The following is an 11,602-nucleotide window of genomic DNA, read 5'->3' as shown; positions in this document are numbered from 1 at the left end:
GTAATAGTTGGGGAGTAGCCTTGCAATGACATCAACAGACACTCAGCACTCGTAAACAGTCTCATTCACAGAGTTACAGTATCGATGCAGCTCTTGTGCTCTGAGAAACTACTGCAAATAATAGTTCTCAATGTTTCTGTTTCTAAACACTTTGTCATACTAAGTCTTAAATTAGAGTAATTTTGTCCTTTATTTTCCTACTTTGTGCTTTATTCATTTTATTTGCTACTTTTCTGCTTTGTTTATGAAAATGTGTTGCTTTGTTGGGTTCCTAGTAATTTCTTTGTTTATACCATTACTATTAATGTTCTCATGCTGACCAGTTCCTTTTCACTGTTAGAAGACCTAAAGAAGATAAAAAAACTTCTTTTACCTGAGATGTTTGGGGTTCTTTTCTGTCAAGAAGTTCTCAGATTCTATTCCATGAAAATTGTTTCATTGAGGAAATATATGTTTCTGGAAGTTAGAGATTCAATTTACCCATGTTCACGTCATGCTCTTATTTGGGTGAAAATTGTGAAGACTAATGCATGTAAAGCTAACTTAAAGACTCTTTTAAATGCAGTTTCTAGTTCTCCTCAAGTCACTCTCTGAAATTCTGTAGTTGACCAGGGCTCACTGACTGCAATGCAAACAAAAAGTTTCACGTCTCTTCTAATATCCAGTGTTGTAGTTCAGAAAAAGCACTCTAATTGTGATATTAGATGCTACAGTCACTGGCAAAGCTTATGTTTCAGAAACATCACTTATGGCTAACATACAATTTAATGGTATTGCCGAAGGCATTAGAACTGATGTTAGGTGATGAGGTTGAGAAGAGAGCAAACCTGTGCTCAGTGGTTTGTCATAGTGGGTATATTACAATAGTTTGTTGTAGTAGGCATGCTCGTCTCATCTTGCTTAAGGCACCATCTTCTAAAAAAATTCTATAACAAGAGAAAGTCAATGACTTTACACCATGGCCTTAATGGTTTTCCCAATTTGTAGCATTTGGTCTGGAAACACTAGGGAAAAAAAAGCCAACCAAACAAGAAAAGCAGGCATACAGTTTATAATTTCATGCATATTCTTATGGTTTGTTACTTTTTCTTCTGGCTACTTGAACCCCAGTTCCAGGGGTCAGATAGGAAGCCCCATTATTTTCTACAACACACAAGAAAGTAATTTGTGGTTAAACTGGAAACGGAATTTATATTTCAGATAGACAAGATGCACTCATGTAACTACATAACCCTTGAACTGAAACAAAGCAAATCTAAAATGCTGACATATTTTCCATTAACTCAGGCTTAGCATCTGGAAAACATAGCTCCCAGAGCCAAGCACAACCCCTGTCTTGGCACACAATAAAAGCTCAGTAGTTTGTAGAACATGGAGGCTTATGCCATATCAGATAGCCCATTTCCAATGGCATTTTTAGACAAGGTGGAAGATTGTCTCATGGCTCATTCTTTGTTGGAAAGGAAGAAAGAAAAGAAGGAAATATGAAGGTATTAGAAAGGATTACATTCAAAATAATTGCTTTTTTGAGAAGGTGAAGATTGTTTTGGTGTCTTTAGTCTTTGGACAGGTGAATTTTTACGTACTTGTCTTTTCAAATTAAACAGTCAGCTGTTTGGTGCAAACTTGAACTTGGCATGGGCTTCCTAAGCTTTGTGCATGCTCTTTCACCTATGACTTCACACCTTCAGGAAGACAGAATATTCGTAATTTCATTAGTCAGGTGTGTTTTGAGCCACCTACAGTTTGATACAGTGTGTCTTGCAACCACAACTCTTATTAAAGTTTCTCCTTCCACCGAGCTCCTACTCAAGTTTCCACTCTCATCAGTTGGAAAGACACCTGTGCACTTTTGAGGAAAACCTTTCAGTGAGAAGAGGTGGCTTAGGGCAATGCACAGGCACATCCTGCCTAAAAGCCAACCACCGTTGCTGATCTCACCTTCATGCTCTCAAGTTGCACAAATTTTTCAAGGTTGGGCACACAGCCTCTACTCCTACTTCTGCTCTCAGCTGGTGTGGCCTCACCTTGAGTGTTATGTACAGTTCTAGGCACCTCAGTGTAAGAAAGGTATTAAGCCATTAATGTCCAAAGGAGGGCAGTGAAGACAGCTTAGAGGAGAAGCCATTCAAGCAGTGGCTGAAGTCAGTTGGTCTGTTTAGCCTGGAGGAGACTTGAGAGAAGATTGGAATTTCCAACATCCTCACCAGGGTCAGGCAAGCACTGATCTCTTCTTTGTGGTGACCAGTGATAGGACCCGAGGGAATGGCCTGAAGTTGAGTCAGAAGTGCTTTAGGCTGGGTATTAGGAAAAGGATCTTCACCCAGCGGGTGTCTGGGCACTGGAACGGGTCCCCCAGGGAAGTGGTCACAGCACCAAGCCTGAGAGAATTCAAGAAGCCTTTGGACAATGCTCTCAGGCACATGGTGTGATTCTCAGGGGTGTCCTGTGCAAGGAGAAGAGTCGGACTCGATGATCCCGATGGCTCTCTTCCAACTCAGCGTACTCTACGGTCCTTTGACCAGGACACGGCTTGGGCCCAGGCCTGTCGGGGGCTCCGGACCCCCTTTCGCCGGCCCCGCTGCCCGGGGGAGGGAAGGAGGGGGCGGCCGGCGCCGTGCCCGGGTGAGCGCCCCGCGCGCATGCGCCGCGAGCGCGGCGCGGCGCCCCCGCTCGGCTCCGCTCGGGCCGCGCTCGGCTATTTCCGCCTCTTTGTTTTAAACTCCGGGCCGAGCCCTTTAAATCCCCCTTTTTTCTTTTAAAAATTTTCTTGGGAAAGGGAAGAGGGGCCGGTGTTTCCCTCCGCCTCGCGTTTCCGAGTCCTCTGCTCTCTGCCCTGCGGTGGCGCTCGGAGAAGGACGGGCCGGGGAGCGGAGGGTCGGCGGCGGCGGGGGGAGCCCCCGCTGTAGCCCCGAGCGGCGGCCGCGCCCCCCCCCGTCAGGTCAGTGCGGGGCCGGGGCGGGCGTGGGGGTCCCGGCCTTGCCCCGCCGAGGGGCTGGGGGGCAGCCGAAGGGCTCGGGGGCGGGGCGGGCCCGCCGCCCCCCCGCTCGCCTGCGGGGTATTTGCGGTGTGGGCTGCGGGGTGAGAGGAGGGGGTGCGGGGCTTGCGGGCCGAGGTTCTTCTCCGCCCCGACGGCTTAGGGGGCTGCGGAGGAGCGGGCCGGGGCTGGGGGGGCCGCGCTGGAACTTTCGGGGCGGGCGTGGGGTGGTCACAGGCGGGGTGGGGGTTTTGTGGGGTTCCTCTCCCGAAACTGTCAGGGAGTCTCTGTGGGCCAGGGGAGCCGCGTCCCTGTCCTGCCGCGTGTGCCGCCCGCGGGGGAAGGTGGTCTCGGGTGCTGGGGGAAAGGAAACCCGCACACCCCCCGCCCCACCCGTTCCTACCCTCGGGAGGAGTTGCCTGTTGTGTGGAGGGGCCTGGGCAGGGGGCAGAATCTCACGGCTTGGGGAGAAAGGGTCTCTTTGAGTAGAGGGGTGAAGATGGCGTTTCCAGTAAGGTGGAGATAGAGGGGACACGTCCCTTGGGTGTGCGACTTCAGCCGTGCAGGTATGTGGCTCCAGTGCTGTGTATCTATGATATGAAGTTGTGAGAAATAGGAAATGAATTGGTACTCATAGGTAAAGTACAGGGGCTTGAATTGTTTTACAGTCTAAAATCTGTAGTCTGTTTTACAGTCCAGAGACAAATATACATATATGTGCACACACACACGCAGACACGTATACATGTGTGTGTGTTCAGTATTAAGAAATTTGGAAAGTTTTCTAAACCACTGAATTCTAGTAGCTTGTGGAGTCACATTTGGCCTTTTAAGTTGGTAACTTCTAGCCTGAAAGTGTTGGGTGTTACTTCAGTGTCCTGTGTGGAAAGTTTTGCCTGTCAGAAAGTTAATAAGGTTCAAAGGAGGTTTGATTATTGAGGGTTTTCAAGCGCTTGGATGTTCTTTTGCTGCTTCATATATTTGCAATTTCTCCTTTTTTTTTTTTTTTTTTTTTTTGGTTACAAAACTGTTTGTGCAGGCTTTCTGTCAGATCAGTTTAGGCTCTTCCTGCTTTCTGTATGAAATGCATGCCTCTGAGAAACTAGTTCAAGAAATCTGGTTTATTACCCCTACATCCTCTGGAATGTTCTGAAAATATTTTCTTTGGTGTTTTTTAAAATAATACTGTGTATTTTCTTCCAGAGTATAACAGAAGAATTAAGTCCATGGATGAAAAGCTTTGAATTAAAAAAAAAAAGTTGAGATGAGCCTTTATGTTTAAGGAGCATCCCATGTATGCATCCTCCATTATATATTGGTTTTGTTTATACAGAATGAACAATTAAGCATGTGGTAGCTATGTTGTTAGGAGTCGTTTTAGTACTAGGTACTGTGCTGTTAAAAGATTACTATTAGTTATTTTGGGGTAGGATACTTGTAAAGTTTTGTATTCTTTTAGTAGCAGATCAGATTAGTCTCAGCTGTGGTACTCATCATGTGTCTCATAAAGGTGCTCTGAAATTCATAAAATTCTTTCATGGCAAGGGGAATAGAAACAGAAACTGTACCCTTTCAGTGGCATTACTATTTCTTTTGAAGCTATACTTGTAGACAGTTTATAATGTGTTTAAGGGAATACAGAAGCTGTGCAGAACCCAAGATATGTGGTGGAAAAACATAGGATGAGTTAGAAGAGGGTCAGGCGATTTTCTACAGAAAGCTTGGAAATAAAATACTTCATAAACCAGGTTTTGAGGAAAATCTGTTCGATTTCTTTCTGTGGGCTGATCTGGCTGATTTGATCTTGTTACTCTGCTGTCACTGTAGAAAATCAAGACTGAACACTTGTAAATGTTACAAAAAAGTCGACTTAGAGTTTGTAATTATCCTAGAATAATAGTAATGCCAAGAATGGCAGAAATTAATTGCTATGGTATGAAAGATTTCTGCTACTAAGAGACTATAAAGTACAGCATTTAGTCGCTGCAGCTGTCCTGCTCTTACATCTCCTGTCCACTTACATGATTTAGAAGAGGTCATCTCAAAGCTTTATATTTGAGATACAGGTAAGTTTTCTTGTCAAGAACCATTCTACACTTACTTTAATAGCTTTCATTTCTTTTTTCCCATATGATCATTTAGTCTAGGTATCGTGGCCTTTTTAGCTTTTGTCATGTAATGAACTCCCAGGACTGAAATAATTCTGGATTAAATTCTCGAACTCCTTGGGTGACACTGTGAGAAGAATTTGAAGCATTTCCATTGAAACTCTAAAGTGGAGCTATTAAGCTGCAAGCTACAAAGTGGTGGACATGATGTTTTGAAAAGCATGCATGTTTATAGCATTTCACTCTACATCTGTTCTTCTAAATTACAATACCAGCTTACAAGAAAGTGTAGGGACATCTTGTATTTTGTAAGATAAATATTTTCTCTACTTCGAGCTTTGGATCTATGGTTGTTTGGTACATGTATGTAGTAAGTCAGTAGTTACTAAGTGGAAGTTTGTTTTGATAGTATCATTTGGAGATGCAGTTGATATAAGACTGTCAGTATTTCCGAGAGTTTATTAATCTAAACCCTGATCTCTTTTTGTCAGTGCTACTAAAGTTGTTTAGTGATGTTTCTCTGATCTGCTGGGTTAGGTTTGCTGTCATATTTAAAGGAAATGGGGAGGAAAACCTTCTCAGGGCAGTTTGACTGCACTAGATTAGAAGCCAGGCAGAAGGTGCCCATGTCTTCTAGCTTACACAAGATTTATTTGGAAGCTCTGTCTTGAAGTAGTTTTGCATTACTTACACCACCCTTTTTAAAATACAAGCTTGCTGTATTAGAATGCAAGTTTAGGTAGTATGTGAAGGTCTTACATGCAGTAGAAGAGAAAAAAGAATCAGGTTATTCTGTGTTAAAAGCAATCTTACCTATTGTGATATGAAACACATTTTCATTGCTAACTGAAGAAACACTATAAATAGTGGTTTGTTCTATAATTGCTCTGAAGAGCCTAGAGAAAACTTGCTGCTTTTATCAAAATTCCTAGAATCATAGGATGTTTGGGTTGGAAGGAACCTTAAACATCATTCTGTTCCAACTTCTCTGCTGTGGACAGGGACACATCCCACTAGACCCAGTTCTTAGGGCAGCAACCAAATTGGCCTTGAACACCTCTAGGGACGGAGCTTCTCTGGGCAGCCTGTTTCAGTGCCTCACTACCCTTACAGCAAAGAATTTCCTTGCAGTATCTAATCTAAACCTCCTGGCTTTCACTTTGAAGCCATTCCACCTTGTCCTGTCAGTAAATGCTCTTGTAAAAAATCCTTCTCTTTTCTTGTAGGCTCACTTCAAGTACTGGAAGGTTGCTATTAGGTCACCCTAAAGCTTTTTCTTTTCCAGGCTGAGCAACCCCAGTTTGCTCAGCCTTTCCTTGTAGGAGCTGCTCTAGCCCTCTGATCATCTTGATGGCCTTCTCTGGACTCACTGCAACAGGCTGATGTCCTTCTTGTGTTGTGACCCCAGAGCTGGATGCAGGGTTAGGGTTAGACCCATGTGGGGTCTCATCAGAGCAGAGCAGAGGGGCAGAATCCCCTCCTTCACCTTGCTGGCCACCGCCAGCAGCCCCAAGTCCTTTTCCCCTGAGCTGCTCTCCATCTGTTCATCTGCCAGCTTGATTGGCTCACCAGGACTTCCAGGTCTGGATGCAGCTCTGAGCTCAGGAGTCCCTGAGCTTGGGAACCCGCCTGTACATCTTGATCTAGTGCTCACCCCCACACTTACCTCAGTCACTCCTGGTGATGCTGCCTCGTTGTCTGACTGAAAATTAGCTTTTCTGAAGTCAATTTTACTGAATAAGTGCATCTATACTTAAATCAATAGAATATGAAATTGAAATACTCAGTGTGGTGGGAACTAATTGGACTGAAAACCTTACATGCTACTGATAGTTTGGCTGAAGTTTGTAGAGACCTGAAGTTTTGCAGTCATACTGAAGAGCCAGCCTTGTAGGAACAAATAAACCAACAGTGAGTTCTTCAATGGCATTATTTTCTTTCCGCATCTGCCTTTTTTCTCTTTAATCAGAAACAATACTTTAGACTTGAAACTTCAAACTATTTGTGGGAACGTAAGGGTCTCTTTATTCGTTTGACAAACACAACACATACTTTTCAGAAGTAGGGGGTGGTACAGTTCATTAAAAGTAGGGGGAATGACAAACTCTGGTGAGCTCAAGTTACTTGTTCTTTGTGCCAGAAAATGACTGTTCTTAGAGTTATGACTGCCTCTTTCAAATCACAGTTATAAGTTGATGGTGCCAGTGGGGGAAATTGTTGAGGGGGTGGGGGTGGGAACTGGAGTAAATCAAGGTAGCATTATGATAGTGCCAGGATTGTAAGGTGGAAATATGTAAGAGTGATAATCAGTCTTTTTTGTAGTTTCGTTGCCAATAGAAGAACTTAAACTAGCTCTGACACTATTTTTCATCTCTGCAAAGTGGCATGGAGAAGACTTACTCTCCCTGCAGACATCTATATCGGATAATCTTAAGAGATAACTATTTTGTATTATGAATTTTTAACTGATGGTAACTTAGAACTTTGTCTACATTAAAAAGGTCTGGCAGCAGTAAGGATCCTTCTTGTTTGATACTGAGACTGTCCTTATTGGTGGAAACTGTTGCTTTATGAATAGCATTAAGTTCATTTTGATTTAAGACAGAAAGTATTCTGTATATGTTTGGTGTCAGTGAGAAAATGTTGTGCAGTACCTGAGTAATTAGGAGAGGAAAAGTTAATTTTTTAGGTTGATGGAATGAGTTTGATGTTATTTGCTAACTTGCAAATGGCTGTTTTGTCAAGATTTTCTCTTAAGAACTTTTTCTCTCTACATAACCAGAGAGTGTACAATACCTTCTCTAACTGATTATTATCCAGTAACATCAGTTATTATATGTAATGTATTTTTTATTTGAATTATGATGGTATTATACCAGTACAGGTCATCTTTGTTATTCTTTTACAATATGCATGCAAGCAATACAGTTTTTGTAATCACGATTGTCATTTTTTCATGCAAATGTGTCAGTGCAGTGTTTGATGAATTTTCAGGGAATGTGTTGTTCTGTACATTTTTTTCTGGTTTGTCACCTGAAAGAAGAAGCTGGAAGATACAGTACAGCTGGCCAAGTTATATATTTTTTATTTATGAATAATTGTATGTGACACTGTTGTATTTGAACTATTGAGTACACAGATTGGCAGAATAAAAGCCGTGGGTCAGTTGATTACTTAGTTAAAGGACATTGCCAGATTTATTTTAACTGACTAGACAAATGTTTTTACAATAAAAAAATATTTGTTTTACTGAGCAGTGGCAATCAGTAGAACAGATTTGAGGAACAGGATTTTTTTTTTTTTTTCAACATACTGTCCATACAAAGTACCGTAATTTGTTCCTTCAGAGTGACTTCTCCCAAAATTCGTTGGAACATGGAGACATTTAGAATCTTAAGCTCTGTCAGGGCACTAACATCAAGACGGTCTGGGATCTTAACTCTTACATTTCAGATGATTGTATTTCCTACTTTTTTGTTGTGATAATAACTTGATTTTCTTTCATTTACTTTTCCCCCCTAATATATAAATTATATTCTGGACACAAGGACCCAGATATTGATTTCAGGATTCAAAATAGGAAGAGGTAAGGGAATTTTTTATGTGCTGTGTAAGTTCCTAATCATGCATGCTGCTAAATGTATATATGCCCCTGTTCCTATCCAAGTATTTACATTTTAGAACATAACTTTTCTGAAATCTGTATCTGTTAAAGATACTTCTAATAGTATTTCATCACTTTTAAAAAGTGCTAACACACTGCACTCAAACCTGTCTTCTTAATGCTTGAAATGGTTTTCTTTCCATTTTTGAGTTATTCCTTTCTTCTGAGGTCTGAACCCCACGCCACTGTACAGTGTTTGTCTGATTGCTTCTGTGTGTACTTAGGAGAGCCCGCCCAGCTGCAGTGCTGTAGCAAGTGATCAATATTTCTTGCTTTAGCATTGTACTAGTTGGTTGTTTACTGTCTGTTTTTTAAGCTTTACTGAACCTTTTTTAGGAAATGCAAGCATAACTTGTTAAGTGTTCGCTTAAAATTTCTTATCCACATGTGCAAGTTGTTCTTAACACAAGCAAAAGACTACACTTGTGGAAAAGTTCTGTGGTGTGGAAAGTGTAGCACTCTTGTGTGAAATCTTAGAGAAAAATATTTGTCTTAGAGAAAAATATTTACTTTTTTTAGTAACATTTCCATGGATTTATTTAATTTGTTGAATGAAGTAAGTAATTAAGCTATGTTTTCCTGTAGTGCTTCCCTTAAACTAATTGCAAAGTAGGCTTCCATCCTTAATTGATTTATGCTTTAAGATCATGCTTTTTTTATTGGGTTGCCATTAGATGATTACTTCACAGATATTTAGTTTGAATATTGGTAAAATAAAGTTCTCTGATTTATGCTTGTTCTCAGATAAGATAAATTGCAGATGGACAATATTTTTCTATTTTCCCTTGAAAAATCCACATAGGCCTTTTCTGTGACTGAAATTACTGTGGTAATAACATGTTTTACCAAAAGTTTCAATCTAACTATTGCTGAATAGGAGGAGTTTAACTGAAATGCTTTTCAATAGCATGTATTCTTGTTAATAGTAGTGTTTGCATTGGTAGCGCTAAGTAGGTAATTTATTTGCATATCAGTTTATTAATTTTCTGTTTCTAGTCTTGTACTTCTCTTTCTTGATTGGCTAGAATGAGGTAGAAATCCCTCCCAAGATCAGGTTATTCTTCAGCAATTTCAGAAGACTTGTGTTTATATTGGTAAAATACTTAATTTGGCATTCTTTGACCATTGGCCGCAGGAAGAGTAGCCTAGTATTTTAAATGGCACCACACCAGGTAAAAAGGACTCCCCGTGGAGCAATTTTCTTTTCTTCACTTTATTGCTTGTGAGATTCTTTCAAGTTTTTAAAAAAGTCACCAGAACTGATCTATGTGGTATTAAGTGAATCTTGGCACTTCAGGGTTTCATTTTACTGTTGTAGAAATACATAAATGTAAAAACTGCTGTATCAGTTGCAGTAACTTTTAATGCAACATTTTAGGGATAATCTTAGATACTGCCACTGGAAATTGTTTATCTAAATCTGTTTTCTCTAATCTGTAGCAGTTATTCAAATTATGTAAGGTTATTTTGCCCAGACAATAATAGCTCGTGGGTTGTGTGATTACGATTTTCTGACTAAAAATGGCTTGAATTTGGACAAAGTTTTGCAGATACAGGGAGGATAATATTTTGTTTTGTTTCCCATTGGTTTTGGTTTTTCTTTTTTTTTTGGACAAAGATGTATTTTACCCTGGCCTTTTTTCTAATTTACTGAATTTGAAATGCTATGGGTTGAAAATAACTGTAGGACTAATTATTTATATAAGCCATTCTGTGATCAGATATCACAGAATTACCATTAACTTGATTATGGTCTTCTTTTGCCACTTCCCTTAGGGAAGAGAAAGTACATCCTGTCCCCATTTTTCAGTTCCGCCCTCCATCACTCCACCAAATGGGTCAAATTAACTTTCATAGTGGAACTTGATGTACACTTTCAAAGCCAGTGTTCTGTCATTTGTTCTCCAGTCACAAGCATTAGTGACTGGAATGAATTGAATTTCTGGAGGTGATAGGAAAATGTCATAGTTTTGGTTTTGGTTTTTTTTTTTTTCCCCCCTTAATCTTTAGTATGGGAAATCTAAGGTATAAGTAAATGCAAAAAGTTTCTGGAGTCCTCTTCTGTATCTTCCATTATTAGGCCTGATGATACCATAAGATAGATTCACTGTAAGAGTGAAAACAAGGGAAAAATGAGCTGCTTTTGCGTCTCCCCCAGATTCCTTAGCCATTTATGGCTTCCCATAAGTAACCTTTTTTTCTACTTACTCATCCATTATCGCCATCTGCAGAGTTTGACAATTTTAGCATTCAAATGGAAAAAACCCCAAATTCAGCCCTCTTCTCCCGACTTTAATCCAGAACCAAAGGAATGATTTTTTAAAAAATTTTCCTCTGAAATTACATCTTTCTAGTATGAAGAGACCTATAGATGGTAAATCCTGAGAACAGAAAGTCTTTGAGATGACCAGGATTTGCTTTGAGAAGATTGCTGGAGGCATGGTCCTTTCTGACCTTGTCAGCCAAACTTTTACTGGTGCATGCTTGTTGAGATGAATGTTGTTCTGAAGAATGGAGGGAGGCAAGTGTCAGTGTGGGTGTCATCTATTAAAAAACTATTACATTTGTAATAAAATTATGAAGTTATTTTGGTTGTCTTTTACGGCATAGTTCGGTCACCAAAAGCAGGTATTCATGAATTGCAGAGAAGGAGTAAATACAAGCCTACAGATACAACTAGTAGGCTGCAGTAGTTAATAACTTGCAGTGAAAGATTTTATTTTCTTTTTACTGCATAGCATACATCCATCTAGCATTTGAAATTTTTTGTAGGAAGCAATAGGGATGTATGAAAGTGATTTGACTTTAAGAAATTTCTGAGGGTAGTTTAAAAGTATATCTAGAGTACAATTA

The 11,602-nt window shown here is 40.4% G+C and overlaps 1 protein-coding gene across 7 annotated transcripts in view; it reads left to right on the top strand.

Annotated features, from left to right (window-relative positions):
* Positions 1-2,665: 2,665 nt before the first annotated feature.
* Positions 2,666-11,602, top strand: part of PCGF3 (polycomb group ring finger 3) — a 53,906-nt gene continuing 44,969 nt past the window's right edge. For 2 of the 7 annotated variants that reach the window (XM_059873263.1, XM_059873258.1), the window contains exons 1-2: positions 2,809-2,941; positions 8,634-8,671. The gene's annotated coding sequence lies outside the window, so the exon portion shown is untranslated. Of the gene's footprint in view, positions 2,942-8,633; positions 8,672-11,602 lie in introns of all 7 variants that reach the window. The other 5 variants (XM_059873264.1, XM_059873259.1, XM_059873265.1 and 2 more) reach the window with 4 other exon arrangements.

This window comes from Haemorhous mexicanus, chromosome Z, assembly GCF_027477595.1.
Source record: "Haemorhous mexicanus isolate bHaeMex1 chromosome Z, bHaeMex1.pri, whole genome shotgun sequence".
Taxonomy (NCBI): domain Eukaryota; kingdom Metazoa; phylum Chordata; class Aves; order Passeriformes; family Fringillidae; genus Haemorhous; species Haemorhous mexicanus.
The sequence above is the reverse complement of the archived record's forward strand: the minus strand, read 5'-3'. Positions and strand labels throughout refer to the sequence as shown.